Source organism: Pelophylax lessonae (assembly GCF_965119305.1).
Source record: "Pelophylax lessonae genome assembly, chromosome: 2".
NCBI lineage: Eukaryota > Metazoa > Chordata > Amphibia > Anura > Ranidae > Pelophylax > Pelophylax lessonae.
In genome coordinates this window covers 288,847,439-288,868,560 of record NC_138769.1, presented here as the reverse complement: position 1 = coordinate 288,868,560, position 21,122 = coordinate 288,847,439, and the positions used below count along the sequence as shown (strand labels likewise).

The window sequence follows — 21,122 nt, the reverse complement described above, 5'->3', positions numbered from 1 at the left end:
CCTGTGATCCTATATAGAAGGATCACATGAGCTCTGTGATCATTTCAGGTAGAAGAACGGTCAGCTATGTTTATAACAGCTGACTGCCCTTCTCTCTCAGCGGCGAGCAATCGCAAGGGTCAGGCAGCAATCGGAGCCACCTGACCCATGCATCGGCTTCCCCACTGTCGAATGGCGGCGGGAGCACGCCGCCGCTGGCCCACGCTCGCCCCCTAGCTTCCTGCGTGTGGCCGATGTAGGTTTACGTCGGTTTGCACAGGAGCGCCACCCTGCCGCAGTAAAAAAGGCGGTGGGTGGTCGGGAAGTGGTTAAAGAATATTGCTGCAACTCTGCTTTGGTACAGCGCTTTGTTTCCCAATTATTTCCTTTTTATAAGGAAGTTTTAAATTCCATGCTCCATCTTGTCCTTCCAGTGTGGTCTGGATCAGCATCTGGCTTCGAGTATTCTCAAAGGACAATTTTCTGCCTTGGCCATTCTCTTTCAGCCATTGGCCTCTTATCCCTTTTATTAAGTAGGGCCTTTGTAGAAGTTTTTTACGTGTATAGCTATCCCTGCACACTCCACTGTGTCTATATAGTACTTTGACCTTATTCTTTTGGCTCTTCAGGTGCGATTCAGGTCCGAATTTTTGCCTGAATTCTCACCTCAACCGTACCCAAACATGCACAGGACCCTTTCACAATCCGCCCCAGGCCTGTGTGAACCGGCTTCATTTAGAGCCAGTCACAGTCCCATGTCATGCGAATTGGAATGCGGGTTGCACATATGTGGATACTGTAGCTGCTGACTTAATATTAGGGCACTTAGCTTTCCAGGCATCCAGTGATGTCCTCATCTGGGCTGATTTATTTAATCGGCTATCGGGTGCTGGCACTGCCATCATGACTAAGGATATCTGGCAGTGAAGCTCTGCTCTTCACAGCCAGCTTCCTACTGCGCATGCCTGAAGCGCGCTGCACTTTGTGAATTGGCGGCAGTCTTCTAGAAATTGTGAAGGGGAAGGAAGGGGGGATAAACTTCCAGCTCAGTTTGCCATGGTGAAGTTTGCTGAAAGCGACCATCTGTGAAAACTAGGTACCCGCTCCCCCCCAAAGGGTGCCAAATGTGGCAGTGGGGGGGAGGGGGGGGGGGAGACAGACGAGCGGAACTTTCCCCTTTTGGGTGTAGCTCCACTTTTAACGTAGTCGCATTCTACCACCAACCAGGTCTTTTCTTCCTCCTACACAGTTAATATTTTGATTAAAGCCTGTTTTAAGCAATCCGATTCCCTATTTGCTCTCCTAGAGCAGGGGTATTGAATAAAAATTCACTGGTCAGGTCTGGTCAGTAAAATGGTCAGTAAAATATTTCTTTCAGCAGAGGTCCGAATATGATGTCGGTACCTGTGGCGCATTTTCGCGTGTGCCAAACCGCATGTTGCTGCAGCACCATAGTTACATAGTGAGGTTGAAAAAAGACATCTGTCCATCCAGTTCAACCTATGATATGTGTGTGTGTGTGTGTGTGTGTGTGTGTGTGTGTGTGTTTGCTGTTAACAGTACATTGTATACCCCTATATGTTGTGGTCTTTAAGGTGCCCATCTAATAGTTTTTTTGAAACTATCAATGCTCCCTGCTGATTCGACTGCTTGTGGAATAGAATTCCACATCCTTACTGCTCTTACAGTGAAGAACCCCCTACGTCTTTTAAGGTTAAACCGCCTTTCCTCTAGTTTTAGTGAGTGGCCACGTGTCTTATTGTATTCCTTTTCTCTGAATAGTTTGTTCCTTATGTTAGGGTCGCCAGTACAGTATTTGTACATTCATATCATATCCCCCCTTAGTCTTTCCTCATAGCTGATGTCCTCCATTCCCCTAATTATTTTTGTTGCCCTTCTCTGGACTCTCTCCAGTTCCAGCACATCCTTCCTGAGGACCGGTGCCCAGAACTGGACAGCATACTCCAGATGTGCCCGTACCAGAGTCTTGTGGAGTGTGAGAATAATCTCTTTATTTCTGGAGTGAATCCCCTTTTTTATGCATCCCAGTATTCTGTTGGCTTTGCTTGCAGCGGCTTGGCATTGCATGCCATTGCCAAGCCTGTTGTCTACCAGTACCCCCAAGTCCTTTTCCATCCTAGACTCACCCAGAGGTTCCCCCCCTAGTGAGTAGCTTGCTTTCTGGTTTCTGGCACCCAAGTGCATTACTTTACATTTTTCAACATTAAACCTCATCTGCCATGTAGTTGCCCACCCCATTATTTTGTTCAGGTCTGCTTGCAAGGTTTCCACATCCTGCATAGAAGATATTGGCATGCTTAGTTTAGTATCATCCGCAACTACTGAGATTGTACTAGATATCCCCTCCTCTAGATCATTTATGAATAAATTAAACAGGATTGGCCCCCGGACAGAACCCTGGGGGACCCACTTTCCACACCCACCCAATCCGAGTACTCCCCATTAATCGCCACCCTTTGCACTCTCCCCTGGAGCCAGTTCTCTATCCAGGTACTCACCTTATGGTCCATACCTACCTTCCTTAGTTTGAACAGTAAGCGTTTGTGGGGAACGGTGTCAAAGGCCTTTGCAAAGTCCAGATACACCACATCCACAGGCTTACCTTTATCTAGATGGCAGCTCACTTCATCGTAGAAGGTTACCACCATGTGGCTTGGTGCGGTGCGATTTAGGGGATTAAGAGGTCAAGGGCGTCTTTTCTGTGTTTCTTGTGGGTAGTGCAGCCCATTAAAATGGACAGATCTGAACCCATTCTTACATCAGTGTCCTCAGTCCCCACTGCACATTACAGTCCCCTCTGCCTTCACATCAAGATTCCCTCTTGACGCTCCCCCTTTACATCACCCACCACCCCTTTCACAGTAGTGTTCTCACACTTTGACATAAACCCCCGTGACAGTATTGTCCCCTGCGCCTATTTACATTATTTCCCCCCTTCACATTACTCTCCTCATTGCCCCCCTACATGACATTTTTCAGCCTCCCATTTCTCAGGGGGGAAGCTGAGGACATCACTGTTTTCATCTCTCCCACGCTCCTCCACACATCACTGTCCTTGGCCTCCCTCCTTCACATCACTGTCCTTGTCCTTGGGGCTCCCCCTTCACATCACTGTCCTTGGGGGGGGCCCCCCGCCTTCACATCACTGTCCTTGGGGGGGGCCCCCCGCCTTCACATCACTGTCCTTGGGGGGGGGGGCCCCCCGCCTTCACATCACTGTCCTTGGGGGGGCCCCCCCGCCTTCACATCACTGTCCTTGGGGGGGGGGGGGCCCCCCCTTCACATCACTGTCCTTGCGCCCCCCCCCCCTTCACATCACTGTCCTTTGAAGTAAAATTTGTTTCTCGAAGTATAATGCAGAACTCAGGTCGATCCCCCTCTATCCCTAGGATATAGCTATTGCTTGCCACAAAACCAAGGCTAGCTGAAGATAGGAGGGGTTATCTAGAGACTGCCTGCATCTTTCTATTTTGTTTGCCAGTGTTAGATCACCTGAAGGTAACTGTATGCTAAAGGCTAAAGTTCCTGTGTCCGTTTATTGTACTGAAACAGATTTTATTGGTAAGCCAAGATCCCTATTTTTAAATGGATTATAGGGGCAAGACAGAAGAGCCACCCTGGGAACATGATCGCCCTACAGTTCCTCTCCAGACACTATATATAGCCTTTTTTCTATCGTTCATCGACAGTCGCAGCTCCATATCTTCATTACCATTGGTTATTCTCCTCCAATCAGGAATAGACACTAGGCAGGAAAAAAAAACGTTACCACGCCAATGGATGCTGTCCCTGCAGCCATAACCCCACACACTCTGCTTCAGATTGCCGTTTTGTTTCTGCCTAGATTAGGAATAGGACCTAGGTCCCGGATGGGGGGCGAGCTTGTGAGTGAACCATCTCTCTGGGATGCAATCGACTTGGAACGCCTGGAGTCGCAACGTACCCCCCTGGCTGACAGCACCCCTTTCCTGGGTGGGAGGTAATCTGTTTCAGAGTGGCGCCCACCTGGTATCGTGGTATGGTGAGCAATTGTCCCCCCAAAACCTCTAGTGGTCTTGGGTGGACGTGGTCCCTTTCTCTATCGTTCATTGATGGATCCATTTCAGTAGGGGTTATACTGCCCCTTACAGGAGTAGGACACTAGGTAGAAACAAAGTTCTGGCTACGCCTATGGGCAGTCCCGAAGGGTACACCCTCTCTCTTCCTGCATAGGATGTCCGTTTTAATCTGCCTAGTCAGGAGTAAGGACCTAGTTCCTTACTGGGATCTTTGGTCCTGGCATTTAAGTATTTTTTATGTAGAATTTTTTTTTTTTTTAGCTAGCCTCAATGCATTTTCGGCTGTTCGGCAAGCATTTGGGCCCGAGTGGAGGTGGCCTTGACAGAGGTGCGTTTGAAATGTTTTCCTCACCTACCCCAGCCTCATTTGATGTCTTGGATTCGGAGTTTGACTCACCCGCTGCAGAGGGGGGCCTCCCTGCCAAGTCTGTTACCTCGCGCCCTTTCTCCTCGCAGAGTGTGGATGACATTTCTACCTCCCCTGCCGCACATGATACAGGCGCTGGTGGATACACTGGTTGTTTCGGTGCATGACACCCTGCAATTTGGAGGACACAGCGGCGGCTGTGCCTGGGGCGCAGGTGGCATCTGGCACTCACGTGCCATCCGGATCAGCTTAATTTGCTAGCATGCTCATGAAGAATGAGACAGTCTGCGACGTTCCCCTGGGTTGTCTAAGCGGCTGTAGACGTTACCATTTTGAGGAGTCTCTAGTAAAGTGGTCTGTTCAGCCTAAGGTGGATCTACTGGTCTCTAGGCTGAAGAGGACTACCGTTGTTCCGGTGGAGGAATCCCCGTCCTTTAAGGACCTGGGGGTTGGCTGTGGGCAGTGGCCCGCGATCTGTGCTCCTGGCGGGGTCTGCACTGGGAACAGTATTTGATTGCCGTTGCCACGCAGACTCTGCCTGATGGGCGGATTTCCAATGCAGTGACTTAGTGAGAAGCGATTCCCTCCTGCCCTGGGAGAACTGTTGGACCAGCTGGTGCATGCCGCGCTGGACATGGCTCCTTTATTGGGACACCTGTCGGTTTCGGCGGTGGTTGTCTGGCCTATACTTGGCCGGAGTGTTGGTCTGCGGATCACCAAGAAGGTCTTAATGGATCTCCCTTTCAGGGGGATCGCCTGTTTGGAGCTGCCCCGTATGACATTTATGTAAGGGTCTCACGGGGGGATGAGTGCTTTTCTTCCACAGGCTAACATGGGTTAGGGCCTTCTTCGCAGACGGGGTCCTTCCTTTTTGGCTCACAATCAGTTTCTTCATAACTCGGGGACAGTTGATGTGGCAAAGTCATTCAAGACTTCCTCGGGTGGTTCCAAACGACCCTGGTCTGGCGAACAAGAGATTTGTTTTTTTCCAGATCTACAGATGAGGCCTACTAGGCCTGAAGTTGCGTCCTCACCCATATATGGGGTGGGGGGGACGTCTTTGCCGGTTCTTGGACTTGCGGTTGGCCCGGTTCCCAGGCAGCTGGATTCAGGAGAGATCATGCGGTCCAGTTGCAAGATCCAGTTTCAATCTGTTTTTTAACGGTAAGGTTTTTCCTTCCAATGTATGGCTGTCCCTGGATCGCTTACAGGCGTTCTATGGGGCAGTTCAGGCTCTGGTTCGTCAAGGCCTGGTATCAGTTTGCACGATGATGGCTTCCCCACATTGGGGGGGGGGGGATTCCTGGCCTCCATAGACATCAAAGATGCCTACCTTCATTCCGTTTTTTGTGCAGGACACCAACGGAATCTGTTTTTGCCGTGGGGGAAGGGTCTCTATCCGTTTGTGGCGTTGCCCCTTGATCTTGCTTTTGCTCCTCGGGTCTTCACAAGGTGTTGGCTCCGGTGCTGTCGCTGTTGCGGCAGCGGGGTGTATTGGTCCTTGGTTCCTGGCCGATCTGCTTCTCCGTGTGGAGTCCCCTACAGTGCTGACGATGAATTTGGAAGTCACCATGAGCACTCTGGAGGAGTTTGGGTGGTTTCTGAACCTTCAAAAATCATCCCTGGTCCCTTCCATGAGACTGGACTATCTGGGCCTGACTTTGGACTCGTCCTCGGTCAGGGTGTTTATCCCTCAAAGGAAAAAACTCTTGGAAATTCAGATTGTGGTTCAACTGCTACCGTCCAGCACATGGTCATCCCTTCGGACCTGCATGAAAGTTCTGGGACTGATGGTGTCGTCTTTCGGACGGTCCCTTTCGCTCAATCCCTCTCGAGGATCCCCCAGAAGGCAATCCTTCTCACATGGGACTGGACTCCAAACTCTCTGGACCCTCGGATCCAGCTGTGCCAGGGAATCTTGATCTGGATTCCTTCCTCCCCTTTTTACTGGACAATTGTCACAGTGGATGCAAGCTTGTCCGGGTGGGGAGGAGTTCTCGGCAGGTTCTCTGATCGGTAACCTGGATCCTCCAGGGACCATACTCCCTAAGCAATGTCCTGGAGCTGAGAGCGATCCGGCTTTGCCTAGTTCACTGGACCGGGCACCTGCGGCTGTCCAGTGCGCATTCATTCGAACTTTGCCATAACCGTGGCTTATGTCATTCATCCAGGGGGCACCAAGGGTGTCCTTTGCAGTCTTGGACGTGACAGGCATTCTTTGTTGGGCAGAGTGCCTTGTTCCATTTCTCTCCGCTGTTCCCTTTCCAGGTGTGGGTAATTGGCAGGCGGATTGCCTCAGTCGACAGGTCTTTGATGCATGGGAATGGGCTCTTCATCCAGAGGTGTTCCAGCAGTTGTCTTCATTGGGTTTGTGGCCTGCCCCCGGGACCCTCTGGAAGATGCACTGGTGGCACCATGGGTTCTGTCGTAGGCAAGAACTTATGCTGAGTTCAACATGAGCGATGCTGAGAAGTTTAGCATGGTCACCTGCGCAAGGATGAGGCCAGCATTGTCCTGTGTGAGCGATCACGGATGGGTCAAGGTCAGTATTAGCTGCTGTCTGCCTTTCCTCCACTCACGTTGCTGCCAAGACTTCTTTGCAGAATCGAGGCGGAAGGGATTCCTATCATTCTCGTGGCTCCGGACTGCCCTCGTCGAGCTTGGTATGCTGACCTGGTCAGGCTAGCTGCAGGCGCTCCTTGGAGACTGCCTCTCGGGGAGGATTTATTGTCTCCAGGGCCATTCTTCCATCCTGCTTTAGTCGCTGGCTTTGTCGGCTTGGCTGTTGAAAGCCAGGTGCTGCAGGGCAGGGGTTTGTCTGCTTCAGTGATTCCCACCCTGCTTAAAGCGCGGGAAGCGACCTCTAGGATGATTTTTCGTTGTACGAGAAAGTCGTATATTGCGTGGTGTGAGTCTTTGGGCTCTTACTCGGTGGGCCGGATCTTGGCTATCCTTCAGCAGGGAGCTGATCAAGAGTTGGCCTTGAGTACTACCCTGTTTCCCCGAAAGTAAGACATCCCCCGAAAATAAGACCGATTTTACAGTTTTGCCTCTTACTGAAATATAAGGCATCCCCCCAAAAATGACTCCCCCCCCCCCCCCCCCCCCCGAACATAAGTTCTCCCCGATAATAAGGCCCCCCGAAGCTACCTTAACATTGGACTCTGGACCATAGCGGCGGGCGCCGCAGCGCAGCCGGAGCAGACAAAGATTAAAATGTCTCTTTTAATCAGAGCGCCCGGGCCGCTGCCAGGACAAGCTGTCGCCTGCTGCTTGCTCTGCCCTGACTGAGTCTGGCTGACTCACAATTAGACAGTGAGTCACGCGGGGCAAGAGTCGGGCACATTGTGTGGACACACAGAGGTGACTGAGGTAGGGGGGAAATGTCTGATAAAGGGGTGGGGGGATGTCTGGTGAAGGTGTCCACTGGCACAGAGGTGGGGGGAGTGGGATCACTTAAAATGACACAGGAGGATCAGAGGGGGCAAACAAAATGACACAGGAGGATCAGAAGGGGTTCCAAAATGGTAATTGCCCCTCTGATTCTCCTGTGCCATTTTGATTTCCCCCTCTGATCCCCCACTACTACCGTACCGTATACAGGTAATAAATTTCCTTTTTTTTTTTTTTTTTTTTGTTCAACAATAAATGTGTAAAATATATTCTTCTTCATGGAAAAATAAAACCTCCCCTGAAAAAAAGACCTAGCGCATCTTTGGGAGCAAAAATGAATATTAGACACTATCTTCTTTCGGGAAAACAGGGTATCAAGGGTCAGGTTTTGGCTTGGCAATTTTCTTCCAAAGGCCGTTTGCCGCCCTTTCCCCGGTGCGTGACTTCTTCCAGGGGGTGCGACGCGTGGCACTTCCGATACGACTGTCGCCAATCGGGGACCTTGATTTGGTGCAGTCGGTTCTTCAAGAACCTCCTTTTTCAAGTATTCGGGGGGTATCCCCTGCCTACCTTTTTATCCCCTGCCTACCTTTTACAGAAGGTGGCCTTCTTGGTTGCTGTCACTCTGCACGCAGGGTGTCTGCACTGGGGACATTGTCCTGTCATCCCTATATGTTGGTTCATGGAGACAAGTTGTACTTCGTCCGGATCCGTCCTTCCCTCCGGTGGTTTCTAGTTTTCACTTGAGCAAGGACATTGTGTTACCATCTTGGTGTCCTAAACCCAAACTTCCTAAGGAATATACATTGCATACTCTGGATGTGGTTCGGGCACTCACGGTGTACTTGGCGAGTCTTTTTGTGAGTCAGGTCTGCTCTCTGTACTCACGGATGGCCAAGAACGGGGCTACCTGTGTCTGCTGCGACTGTTTTCAGATGGATCGAATAGACGGGGGTGCAGGCTTATTCAATTGAGGGTCAAATCCTACCATTCCCTATTTTGGCGCATTCTACTTTGAAGCCTAGTGCTTCCTGGGCTTTTCGCCATACAGGCATCTGTGCTTCAGGTTGCGACACGGCTACGAAGGTGGATGTGCTGGCATCTGCAGATGCCTCTTTTGGCCCTAAAGTTTTGCTGGCTGCTTTCTGGAGGGCTTTTGCCCTTCCTTGAGGGTGTTTACTGTTTGTTTCAGGTGGGCCTCATCTTTTTGTTCTGATGAGTCCTATGTTGCCTGGTTGGCTGTGTTTAGCCTTGGGGACTTGTTCTTTTCTGCTGTTCCCACCCCTCATTTTGTGGCACTGCTTTGGGACGTCCCCACTAATATGGATCAGAGGACTGCGTCCGTCCATGAACGATGGAGAAAACTGGATTTTTGACTTGCTGTAAAATCCTTTTCTCTTAAAGTGGAGTTCCACCCTGTTTTATAACTTAAGTTTCAGTTCGGGCTGTCCCTTCTCAACAACAATTGGGCATTTTATTTTTTTGGTGTTTTCTTACCTTATTTTTTGGGCATTCTAATGTTCACTTCCTCCTTCCCCCTTCCTCCCCCCTCCTCGGCCGTGGCCGCCGTCGACACTTCCTGTTCTGCATTGCCTCATGGAAGCGGTTTGTAATCACTCTCATGAGAGGCGGAGTCGATCTCTTCCGGCGCCATCTTTAAGAAGGGAAACACTGCTATTTATGCCAGTGTTACCCTATCGTCCTCAATAGCAGAGTGGGAGTCAGATTGGTACAGATCAGATCTGTGCTTTTCACATCAAATAATACTTTACACTTTTTTTTTTTTTGTCAGTCGGTGAGTGCATTGTTGGGCACATTGGTGGACTATAATTTTGGCACTGTGATAAACAATGTAATTTTGGGCACTATGCCGGAAACTGTAGTTTGTGCACTGTGGTTGATGGCACTGTCATTTTGGCTGCACTGTGATGGGGGCAAAAATGTAATGGCACTGTTATTTTTGCAGCACTGTGGTGGCACTGTGATTTGAGCAGCAATGTAATGGCACTGTGATATTTGCAGCATTGCGGTGGCCCTGTTATTTGGGCACACGTATACCTTGTGCTGACCCCATTACAGTGTGACATGCATCCATCCATGCCAAGTGCTGACCCCATAACAGTGTGAAATGCATACATCCATGCATGCACAGTGCTGACCCCATTACAGTGTGACATCCATCCATCAACAGTGCTGACCCCATCACAGTGTGACATGCATGCATCCATCCATGCAAAGTGCTGACCCTATAACAGTGTGACATCCATCCATCAATGCACATTGCAGACACCATCACTGTCCTGCCCCCATCACTGTGTTACATCGATCCAGCCATACTTCCACAATCCTGCCCCAAATCAAAGGGTGCCATCACAGTGTTTCTGCCACAATAACCATGCTGCCCCCATTCATAGTGCTGCCATCCATCCGTTACATTAAATTTCCCCTTCAGCCAGACAAGAGCTTTCTTGCGGTAATAGCTGGCAGTGTGTTTCTATCTGACTCTCTCTCTCTGGTGTCTTCCTGGAGGCGGGGAAGAGATATAGAGGGCTGCAACTTCCCCCTGAGCCGACGTCTCTATAGCAACCTGTACTATGCCTAAAGCATAGTACTGCCCATGTGTGGGATTTCCTGCTGCATTCTGGGTAGCCAGAATGAACAGCAAGCAGGAAGAAGGTCACTAAGTCTTACACTGCGGCTTCAGATGCCCTTAGTAAAGATGACAACCCACAGGCAGCAGTTTTAAAAGTAGGGATGCACCAAAATTTCGGCCACCAAAATTTTCGGCCGGAAATGGGCCTATCCCATTTTGGCCGAAAATGGGTTAAAAATGCCGAAATTAACGTTCTGTGCATTAATGAACTGTGCATTAATGAACTAACAGACCGGGCGGGAGGGCGGGCGAGCGGCCGCTAATAGCTGTAACTATGTGAGCCTTCACTTCAATTCCCTGTCAGCGGCACGATGTGCATGAATGAACTGAAGTGACACACCGGGCGGGGTAGCGGCCGCTAATAACTATAACTATGTGAGCGCTTCACTTCCCTGTCAGGTGGGTATCTCCTCTGACAGGGAAGTGAAGGCTCACATAGTTATAGTTATTAGCGGCCGCTCCCGCCTGGAGTGTGTTCATTCATGTACATCGTGCCGCTGACAGGGAAGTGAAGTGAAGGCTCACATAGTTGCAGCTATTAGCGGCCGCTCGCCCGCCCTCCCGCCCGGTGTGTCAGTTCATTCATCGACAGCTCGTAGTAGTGACATCACCGGGAGGTGGGCAGCCGGCCAGAGGCGCGTCTTTTGAATAATGGACACCGGAGGAGCTGAGTGAGTAGGAGAGGGACGCTGGGGGGGGGGGGGGGGGGGGGAGCTGAGGCGAGCTTACCATTGGTATTAGTAATATGCAGCATGAGGGGGTTAATGTATTGTCACTGCTGCATTAGTGACCAACCAGTGGCAGTTAATTAACCCCTTTGTGCTGCATTAGTGCAACCAGTGTTAATTAACACTGATACTGGTTGCACTAATGCAGCACAAAGGGGTTAATTAACTGCCACTGGTTGGTCACTAATGCAGCAGTGACAATACATTAACCCCCTCATGCTGCATATTACTAATACCAATGGTAATTAAATTAACCACTTGCCATCCGTCACAGTACATATACTGTGACAGGGTGGCAGCGACAGGTGTACGTCGCTGCCTGTTTCTGGTGTATGCCCTGTTCTATCTAATTTAAAATTATTTGGGGGGAAAAAGTCATTTTCGGTTTCGGTTTTCGGCCAAGGGCATCCTGCATTTTCGGTTTCGGCCCAAAATTTTCATATCGGTGCATCCCTGTTTAAAAGTAAGATTTTCACTAAACAAATACACTGTTTAATTCATAAATATGCAAATAGCGGTTTTGTCAAGCGAGATGTATTAATATTAATGGGCTATTTTTGTTAAAACATTTATTCCTGAGGGTGGAACTCCGCTTTAAGTTCATTAACGGACACAGTACCCGCTCCTCTATTTGGAGTTGGGTTGGTGTTACTTTTCTGACAGTGCTTTGATACAAAACTGACATCCTATGCAGGAAGAGAGGGTGTACCTTCCGGGACTGCCCATAGACGTAGCCAGAACTTTTTTTTCTGCCTAGTGTCCTGCTACTGTAGGGGCAGTATAACACTACTGATATGGATCAGAGGACTGCGTCAATGAACTTAAGAGAAAAGGATTTTACGGTAAGTCAAAAATCCAGTTATCCCTGGAATGGTTGGACCCTCGGGGCTCCCTCAGTTCCCCTGGCCTCTCCGGGAGGTCTAGGCCCAAACCCCTGTTGGTTTCCTCCCCCCCCCCCCCTACCCTGTGCAGGTTTCTACCTTGGGGGACAGAAATATTGCAGCCACTGTGGCGCCTTTTTGATGGGGTGGTCCTGGTGGGGTCCCTTCCTAGGCACCCTCCGATGCTTAATGTTTAGGGACCCCTTTTGTGGGTCCTGGAGCCCGCATGGGGCTGCCATTTTGCTGTGGATCAATGTGTTTTTTTTCCCATTGTATTACATGGACAGCCATTTTCTGTTCCCCATAGTAATGCTTGAGGTGGCCATTTTCCTGTGGTCCACAATCGCTGGACAGGTGGGTGGCATGGCACTTTAATTCTAGCAGGACACAGGCTGTTCCTTCCTTTTTCCTGTGCAGATTAGTTTCACTTTCGTTTTCACAGAGGAGGTGTATTGGAGGTGCCTAGTGGAGATACTGGCTAATTATCCTGTCTGTGATTCCTTGCCTGAGTTGACCCTCTGTAATTAAGGGGTCTACCTCATCTGGTAAGCATTTTAGTGCACACCGGGTGACCCTATTTTTCTTGGTGGAGGTGTTTGAGTCCATTACCAAGCGCTGAATTTGCTGCTACCATCAATTTCCCACAATCTTTTTATATTGGACATTTTCCATTGGATTGTCACTCGCTGTGAATTATCACTTTATCCACTGTGGACTCTCACCTGCTTGCACAATCATTCATTTATTAATTTACATGCATTTAATATATTCAATATTGGATGGCTAATTGATTGCACAGTCACATTTATTTGCATTTGCACCTTTGGTATATATACATTGAATGTGGATTGTTTGCAGTTACATGTATTTATATATTTATTTGCATTTTCACTTTTGGTATTTAGATCTGAATTAATTTGGTTTTACGTATGCACTTTATATTTATTCAAGATTTCATTTGTTTCACGTAAGTGTATTTTGGTTGAGCGCAACTTCATATTTAGCAATATTTATTCTATCCCATATGCTGGTGGTGCCTAAGCATTTTAAACGTGTTACCCTTTTTGCAGAGGCAGTATCCACTAGGTGGACTGTACCACCGAAGGTGGATCACCCAGTTTCCAGGCTAAATAAGTCTACTTTGGTTCTGGTGGAGGAATCGCCAACTTTTGTGGACCCCGTGGATAGACTGGTGGAGTCTCTATCCCGCCGTTTACACGTGATAGCGGGTTCCATTTTGAAAACTACTTTTGTGAAGATTCTGGTGTCAGTTACTGAATGGGTGAAGCTACTAAAAGCTAGCTTGGAAGCTGAAAGGCTCCCCCTGTGGTGCTTGAACTAATGGACCAGCTGGCTCAAGTGCCCTGGTGTTCATGTGTGATACCTCCCTGGATGCGGCTCCACTAGTGCCAGGGTGTCGGCAATGGGGATTGCTATTGGATGCATGGCGTGGCTAAAAAGCTGGTCCAGCTGACCAGACTTCCAAAAAGGCGTTATCTGATCTCCCCTTTTTTTTAATTTGGAAAACAAGTTTATTTGTGGTTTGAAAGAAAATAACGCATAAACATACGATTTGCAAAACCAGGTACACAATGGGATTAACAGCTTGTGAGACAGGTAAACACATTCAATATTCAGTATAAGGGGAAATGAGACATTACACCATATCTACCCAAAAGTCGGTGTGGCACATACTCAAGCATAAGATACTGCTCATACAAGCAAAAACGGTAGGGTCAAGCCTAAAGCCGAACCCCATCTACACCACGGTGACCAACCCTTGACGGACTAAAGTAACAGTTCAACTGAAGGCCTAGGCATTGCACATCCGTGTATTCTCCAGCCAGCGACTCCAGACTTTATCAAACTTGTTAGGGCACCCTCTGTTTGTATAGCAACCTTTTGTACCGAAGGGTAGAGTTCACCTTAGTTATCCAGTCCTGAAGGGTTGGAGTGTGAACTCGCAACCACATCCTGGCTATGAGCTTACGTGCACTAAAGAGCCTCGTAAAGAAAGCTAGTAAAAAATGTGTCAATGTCATCGTCAAGTAAGAGACCCAGGGCACAGGGTTTAATGTCCAGCTGCAAGGGAGAGCCCATGTGATCATGCAGAAATTATGATTTGCGCCCAGTATGATTGGATGTCCAGGCAGGACCAAAGGAGATGTATGAATGTACCCGAGTGCAATGGGCAGCAGGGACAGCAGGAATTAGAAGAACGCCGGTATCTAGAAATTCTGAGTGGGGTGAGATAAGCCCTGTACAAGATGTACAGCTGGGTCACATGATCCGAGAGCTTGGGTGAGGATAGTCTAGGGCTATCCAGAATGTCATCCCAGTCCGCCTCATCCAAGGAACCTGTGTCAGACAACCACCGAGACTGCAGACGTTCCACCGTTTGATCAACCTCAGCACTGCGCAATTCAGTATGAGGCACAGAGATGAGACCCTCGTGAGTGTCACCCATCAGCACCTCCAGCAGAGGTATATCTTTCATTGTGGGGAATTGTGCACGTAGCACGTGACGCAACTGTATGTAACGGAAAAACGTGTGCGGGGAGGTCATAATCTGATTTTAGCGAGTGAAAGGAACGGACAACCGAGTCACACATCACTTGGCCTAAATATAGTACTCCTCTGTCCACCCAAAGATGACAATCTGGGGTAGAGCGCAGTTCTCCTAGGCGAGGATTATGCCAAAGGGGGGTTTTAGTGTGTAAATGTGAACATTTCATTTTCTTAATGGCCAGTTCCCAAACTTTCCTGTGATGTATCAGTAAGCTATCTCTAGCAACGGACGGGGATAGAGGGCCGCAACCCTGTAGGAGCACCTGCAGGGAAGTAAAGGCTGGATGAGGCGGTCCCCGGCAGACCAGTGTTTGATATCTAGGCGCCTCCAGTTTATGAAAGTAAAAAAAAAGTGAGAGTTGTGATGCTAGATAATATTGGAAGTCTGGTACAGCTACCCCCCCCTCTAGTCATTGGATTTTTAAGCGTGGTCCAGGGCAGCTTGTGGTGCTAATGACCCCATACAAAGGAATTTAAAATGTGATCAATAATTTTAAACAGTTTCAGGGGGATTGGGACAGGGGAGTGCCAGAACACATAGAGAAATTTGGGTAACAGAATCATTTTAATGAGATTCACCCTGCCCATAAGTCCAACGGGGAGCCTGGCCCAAGTCTTGAGTGCGTTGTTTAAGCATATCAATAAGTGGTTCAATATTGTCCTTCAAGTAATCCGAGGGGAATTTTAGTAATTGTGACACCCAGATAGCGGATCGCCGCGACTCTCTGTAATGGAAGGGAAGTGGAGGCGCTAGTGGGGGGAGACGGGTCAAGAGGCAGTATTTAGGACTTAGACCAATTTATTTTTAATTCCGAGTGAGACCCAAACTGTTATATGGTACGCAGCGTGAAGAGTCATCAGTGTCCTCCAAATATAATAGCATGTCGTCTGCATAAAGACCTACTGTTTCTGTCAGGGCCGATTGACGCATACCGTGAATGTGGGGGATGGTCATGAAGCATAGTCTCCAACGACTCAACTGCAAGAGCATATAGTAGGGGGGACAGGGGGCACCCCTGTCTAGTTACGCGACCCAGAGGGAAGGAGTCTGACGTCCACCCGTTTACCGAAACTCTGGCTATAGGTTTATAGTAGTGCCTGGACCCAACCAATAAAGGTCGGACCAAACCCAAAGGCCCGCAGACACTCCCATAGGTAACCCCATTCCACCGAGTCGAATGCCTTAGCGGCATCTAACACCACCACTGCTCTGGTGCCAACTTTGTCATGATCAGCTTGTAGATTCATATACAGACGACGTATATTCATGGCAGTGTTTTTACCCGGCATGAATCGAGTCTGATCAGGGTGTATTAGCGAGAGTATAATCTTATAAAGACGGAATGCTAGGAGTTTTGGCAGAATTTTAATGTCTGCTTGGAGTAACAAGCTAGGGTGATAGGATTCTGGATAGAGGGGGTCTTTACCGGGTTTGGGAAGTATTATAATATTGGCCTCTCTCATGGAATCCGGCAACTGACCGGAGTCATGAATATGGGTGTACAGGGACAGCAGTTCCGGAGAAAGCGCGTCAAAAGGTTGCATAAAAATCAAAGAGGTAAGCCGTCAGAACCGGGGGCCTTTGCCATGGCCAGGGAGGCAATAGCAGTGGTGGTTTTCATCAGCCGACAAGGGGGCATCCAGTTCCTCACGTTGAGCATCAGACAACTGAGGAAGGGACACGTCAGCCAGAAAGTCACGGGTCTCTTGGGTGGTGACTGTCATCTGGGAGGCATAAAGCTGGGCATAGGAGTGAAATTCGGCGGCACCAACGGCGCCTCAGAAATAATAGACCCATCAGATCCCCGGAGTTGAACCACTACCGGAGGTTTAGTATCTTGGTAAGCCAACAGCTTGCCCGCTCGTTCGCCCTGCTCAAATACCCGCTGTTTGCAGAAGAACAATTTCTGTTTGGCCTTCTCCTAGAGCAGCTGGTAAACTATTTTGGTCTGGAATTTAAGTGCTAGGATATTGTCAGGTGATGGATCAGTGGAGCCATTGTCTGTCAGTGAAGTCAGGTGTGCCTGTGCAATGGCTAAAACGGAACTGGAGGACTTTTTAAGGCGATTGACTCGTCTGGTGAGGGTAGCCCGGGCGTGGAGCTTGAAAGCCTCCCACACCAGGGCCATAGCAGCTAAGCCTTTGTTAGTAGAAAATAAATAGGACTATTCTCGGGCCGGGCCCTCCTGGTCCACTATGGCAGTGAGCCAGAAGGGGTGAAGGTGCCACGGACGAGGGACCGCCTGGGGGGGGCTATGCAAAACGAAGCCCAACAAGGGGCATGGTCAGACAGGGAGCGGGTTCAAACCCCAAGTCCTGGAGCAGGGGAAGTAGAGGGTCAGAAACTATAATGAAATCGATGCATGACATTGTAGAGTGAGTGGCTGAGAAACATGAGTAGGAAAGTAGGTGAGGATGCTGATAACGCCAGGTGTCAGTCAGGGCAAAGTAACGGAACAGTCGGCCAAGGCGAGTAAGGGACTGGGGCCTTGGAGTTGTCAGGGAGTGCCGGCGGTCTAGAGCCGGGACTAACACAATGTTAAAATCCCCCATCCACACAGCTGGAACATTGGGGTGCTGAGCCATAAAGGACACGCCCTCTTGGATCACCTCCGAGCTGTGTGGAGGGGGGATGTAGCAAGCCAAGAGCAAATATTGCCTAGTATACAGTATAACATGCAGAAAAATTAACCTGCCCTGGGGGTCCGAACGAACAGAAATAGTGGATAAGTGTACATTTTTTTGAAATTAGGTTGGAGACACCTCTGTGTTGGTATAAGTGGCATGGTACGTCCAGCCAATCCAGGGGCGTTTAAGAGCCAGTTGGAGTTGGCCCGTGACATGTGTCTCCACCAAAACCACAATGTCCGCCCTGTAGGACTTGAGGCATCTAAAAATAGCAGAACGCTTCACCTTATCCCTGAGACCCCGGACGTTCCATGTGAGGAATTTCACAGTGGCCATCGCGGTGCAGGGGGGGATAAAGTAGTAGAAACATACGGGGAGTCCCCAGAGCAGGTTCCTGCAAATCAAAACCTAACATAAGGGTGTAGCTCATCAAAAGTTTAGCATACCTGAAAAACAACCACAGCCAACATACAGTGAATAAAATAAACAAAACAAACTCACAAAAAACAGAAATCCATCCCTCCCCCCACCCCGCTCTCAGCGTCCCCAACTGTGCAGGAGCGAAAACCCAAAACCCAGTGAAGAGTAGGCAATCATGACCACATAAGGAGGGCCGCAAACACAACACAAGCCCAAAAGTGACTAAAAAATAAGGCCATCTCTCCAGGACAACCAGTGGCATTGCGGGACGACCAAACACTGGATTGTACCGGAACGGTAGTAGGACACATGGTGCTGTACATGTAGAGCCATAGAGCAGTGCTCCTGTAACTAGGTCCCATGTCCTGTAAACACTGGAGAAAAAAAGGTAAAACCAGGAAAAAGAAAAACCTAACGAAGGATTGTTTGGCATGAATGTTGTGGGATCCAATACGAATGTCAGTTCTGTAACGTGGTGCCCTTCAGGGTCTAGAGTGCAGTTCCATGTACCAGGGCACCCAGTACCCCACAGACAACACTGTATAAGAGATGGATAAGGGGTTAGACCTGGGCAGTGCACCCCTGCAAATCCAAGTAGTCTAACAAAATAAACAGAGGAATGTAAAAACCAGTATGGATGCAGGGCGCAGTCTCCAGGTTTGGCAGGAAATAACACCTGCCGGGTGCGGGAAACTTTAAATGTGCGAGAAACCCAAAACATAATTGCGATTAGCATGCTCAGGTGGGACGGTTTTGGTCTGCTTCTCTTTGGTCCAGCCATTCTGATGCCAGGGTCAAAAAAGAGTGCTCTGTCCTCACACACCACACTCAGACGGGCTGGGAATAGCATGGCATATTTCAAATGATGCAGGTGCCTTTTGACATCAGTGAAGCGAGACCGTAGTTTCTGGACTTCCGCCGAGAAGTCTGGGAAGGCTATACGGCCATTTTGAAAGGAAATATTGCCGCGTTCGCGGGTTAAACATAGGATAGCATCCCAGTCACGATAATTGAGGAGTTTTGCAATAAATGTACAGGGTGGTGATCCCTCAGGTAGGCGGCGGGCGGGCATACAGTGGGCTCTTTCCACAGCAAAAGTGGCAGAAAAGGCTTCTCTACCAAAGTGTGTGATTAATAAATGCTCCAAAAATGTAGCTGGCTCAGACCCCTCTGGCAACCCGATAAACCGCAGATTACAGCGGCGTTCCCTGTTCTCCAGGTCATCCTGCTTCTGTGCTAGTTGCTCAATCTGGCGCTGCATGGAGTCTGCTGTGTGTTGGAGGTCGTTGAGAATGTTTTCAGCCCTGCTGATCCTGACCTCTGTCTCCGCCACCCTGTCCCTGAATTTAGCCATATCTTGCATAATAAGGGAAATGTCCACCTTTACCTCCTCAATCTTTGTAGTAAGGGTGGTCTGGCAGTGTGATATTGCCTCTAGGACCCTGGTGGTGTTGGCTGCGGGAGTCTCCGACGGAGCGGCGCCATCTTTGGCCTCCATGTCCCGCTCCTGGCGGCGGAATTTGTCGAGCGGCTGTGGCGGCGACATGTCCCCAGGACTGGCAGAAGTCTCCTCACAGGCAGCAGGTAGGAAGTAAGCGGTCTTGGTACGCAGACCTGGTAAGGTTGTTCCCTGATACTCCTTGGAGACTTCCTCTCAGGGAAGATCTGCTGTCTGAAGGCCCGATCTGCCATCCTGCTTTACAGTCGCTGGCTTTTAACGGCATGGCTGTTTAAAGCCAGGTGTTCAGAGTCAGAGAGACCTCTCTCTCTCTCTCTCTCTCTCTCATTCCTGCACTGTTGAAGGCTAGAAAGTCGACTTCCAGGAAGATATATTATCGTACACGGAAATCGTACATTACATGGCATGAGTTGCTGAAGGTGCACCCTCGCTTGTTTTTACATTGCTAGGGTCTTGGCTTTTCTACAGGAAGGGGTTGAACAGCAGTTGACTTTGGGCACTATCAAAGGCCAAGTATCGGCTTTGGCTATATATTTCCAATGCCTGTTAGCCACGCATGCCTTGATTCATAATTTTATTCAGGGAGTACACCATATGGCTCCTCCAAGATGGTCCCCGCTACCTCTGTGAGTCTCAATTTGGTATTATCTGTTCTTCAAAAGCTTCCTCTTGAGAACATTCGGGGGATTGCTCTGCTTTCATTGTCTCGGAAGGTTGCCTTTTTGGTGGCTATCATTTCTGCCTCCAGAGTATCTGAATTGGTGGCGCTGTCTTGCCGCTCACCTTATCTGGTGGTCTACAGAGATAAAGTGGTACTTCCACCTAAATCAGTCTTTTCTTCCTAAGGTGGTTTCTGATTTTCATTTGAATAAAGACATTGTGTTGTCTTCACTCTGTCCCAAGCCTAAGCATTCTAAGGAAATTGCTTTGCATTCTTTGGATGTCGTTCGGGTGATCAGGGTTTTATCTGGAGGCCACTAAGTCTTTTAGAAAATCAGACGTTCTTTTTGTCCTTACCAAGGGACCTCGTAAAGGATTGGCTGCGTCTGCTGCGAACATATCCAGATGGATCGGGCAGACTGTGGTTCAGGCTTATTTACTGAAGGGTCAGGTTCCTCCTTTCCCTGTGAAGACTCATTCTACTAGGGCGTTGGGTGCTTCTTGGGCTTTTCGCCATCAAGCGTCTGTGATGCAAGTTTGCAAGGCGGCAACTAGGTCGTCTGTGCATACTTTTACAAAGTTCTACAAAGTAGCTGTGTTGACATCTTTGGATGCCTCCTTTTGGCCGCAAGGTTTTGCAGGCTGCTGTTAAAAGAGCTTCTTTTTTTTTTTTTTGTTCTCTTTGAGGGTGTATGTTTGTTTGTTCCTGGTTGAGCTCCTTTTTACCTAGTTGGCTAAGTTTAGCCTTTGGGGCATTACGCTCTTCTTTGCGTTGTTCTGATATGGAGCTGCGTCTGTCGAACGATAGAGAACTGGATTTTTGTAAGGAGTTACCGTAAAAGCCTTTTCTCGGAAGTTCAACGACAAACGCAGCACCCGCCCCTCTACTTCTGAGCGTATGGGGTTTTTTGTCTTCTAAACACTGCTTGCAACAAAACTGCAATCTGAAGCAGTGTGTGGCGTTATGCCTTCAGGGACAGGCCCCATGAGCGTTGTAAAGTGTTTTTTTATTTTTCCTGCCTAGTGCCTATTGGATTGGAGGAGCATAACCAATGGTAATGAAAATATGGAGCTGCGTCTGTCGAACTTCAGAGAAAATGATTTTTTGGTAAGTTCTTAAAAAAATTTATTTTTTACTCCCTCCTGCGGCCCATGTGGCTGCCTGGCTTAAGCAACCACTTTAATTAAATATAGAAGTGTTAAAAACGCATAATGTGCAAAGTGCTGTTACTTCTAGCATGCTATTAATAAAAATGTGAACCTGCGTAAATTAATGCATGATCTTTTATATAGAACTGATTTTTTTT

General features: G+C 48.8%; 1 protein-coding gene across 1 annotated transcript in view; it reads left to right on the top strand.

Annotated features, from left to right (window-relative positions):
* GSTM4 (glutathione S-transferase mu 4) overlaps positions 1 to 21,122 on the top strand; it is a 238,714-nt gene that overhangs the window by 60,631 nt on the left and 156,961 nt on the right. The gene's annotated exons all lie outside the window — the stretch shown is intronic.